Source organism: Schistocerca serialis, chromosome 8, assembly GCF_023864345.2.
Source record: "Schistocerca serialis cubense isolate TAMUIC-IGC-003099 chromosome 8, iqSchSeri2.2, whole genome shotgun sequence".
Taxonomy (NCBI): Eukaryota; Metazoa; Arthropoda; class Insecta; order Orthoptera; family Acrididae; genus Schistocerca; species Schistocerca serialis.
This window is the reverse complement of record NC_064645.1, coordinates 285,853,774-285,855,262: the sequence shown is the minus strand read 5'-3', so window position 1 is coordinate 285,855,262 and position 1,489 is coordinate 285,853,774. Positions and strand designations below refer to the sequence as shown.

General features: G+C 37.5%; 1 non-coding gene across 1 annotated transcript; it reads right to left on the bottom strand.

Moving 5' to 3' along the window:
- Window positions 1-672: 672 nt before the first annotated feature.
- On the bottom strand, window positions 673-746 carry Trnal-caa (transfer RNA leucine (anticodon CAA)). Its single transcript has one exon. It is a non-coding gene; the product is annotated as a tRNA-Leu (tRNA).
- Between the last annotated feature and the right edge of the window lie 743 nt (window positions 747-1,489).

Below are 1,489 nucleotides of genomic sequence, written 5' to 3'. Positions count from 1 at the left end.
TCTTCCATGTATACAACCTTCTACATGATTCTTAAACCAAGTGTTAGCTATGATTAAGTTGTGCTCTGTGCAAAATTCTACCAGGCGGCTTCCTCTTTCATTTCTTAGCCCCAATCGATATTCACCTACTGTGATATATGACTAATCAATATGGAATTCAGACTATTTATTTTGCTAAGAGTTTTCTAGCTGTTAGAAAGAAACGCAGAAAAATGGAATTATACTGAATCTGGGATCTATCAATACGAAGTTCATTAAGTGGGCTTGGCTAATAGACTTAAGGTTCCCAGTCTAAATAGACAAAGAACGGTTATATTTCAGAAATGCAGAAGAAGTAAATTTGGCCTACCTTCTTGCTGTTCCCCAACATGACTTCACAACAAATAAATGTAACTTTTCAGGATATGGTTCTGAGAAAGACACAGGAATGTTTTAGCTACTACACACATATACTGTTTTGATCAAGAAATGCCACAATTTTTAACCATCACTATGTGCTAAAAGAAGTTGGCCGGAGGGACTTCAATGTGTGCTTTTCATATAACCAACAAATTAAATACTTAAATTCTCTAATAGCGTAATACATACATTTAAATTTACTAAGACACTTTCTTTTTATCAAGAAAGAGATTTCCACTCTGCAGCGTAGTGTGCCCGGATAGATTAACACTGTGTGCCGGACCGAGACTCGAACTCGGGACCTTGCCTTTTGGAGGCAAGTGCTCTACCAACTGAGCTACCCAAACACGACTCACGCCCCTTCCTCACAGCTTTGCTTCAGCCAGTACCTCGTCTCCTACCTTCCAAACTTTACAGAAGCTCTTCTGCGAACCTTGCAGAACTAGCACTCCTGTGTATCTTTCTTTTTATCAATGGTCTGTCAAAAGCCAAAGGTAGGGTGTGGTTACTCTATATTGTCATTCAGTATTTTTATGCAACCGAACTTAAGTGTAACTGAGCCGTATTAGCTACTTTCTTTTTATAACTCTTTGTTCTTTACTGAAATGCTTTTGCAACTGAAAGAATTTTATCTTTAGTTTACTCACACCTTATTTACTCAGTTTCACTTTACGTATTGCCACAAAGAGAGTGAGAGTATTAAAATCTTTAAATTTGTTACAAACAACTGCTTCAGTACTTAAGGAAAATTTCACTACAGCACTTCTACTAGGTATATCACTTCACTTCTAAAGTTACTTCACAATAGCTATTTTCAAGGATGAAAATTTGTGCTTGTAGACACTGGATGAAGCATTTCAAATGTTTTGTAACAGGTTTACTCCGATAAACAAACACCAGGAGGTGATCCTATGTAGGTGAATGATTAGGATAACAGGGTGAACAAAATTTTACGTTAAACATAATAATTATTCAAGAAAAGGTGCAACAAATTCCACGCAGTATCGAAAGCTGTAATAATTCAGCAGTCGTCATCTGTGGCTATTGTGCAGTAGTTTCCAGGCCACGTATCGCCTGCTCCGACCGTGTG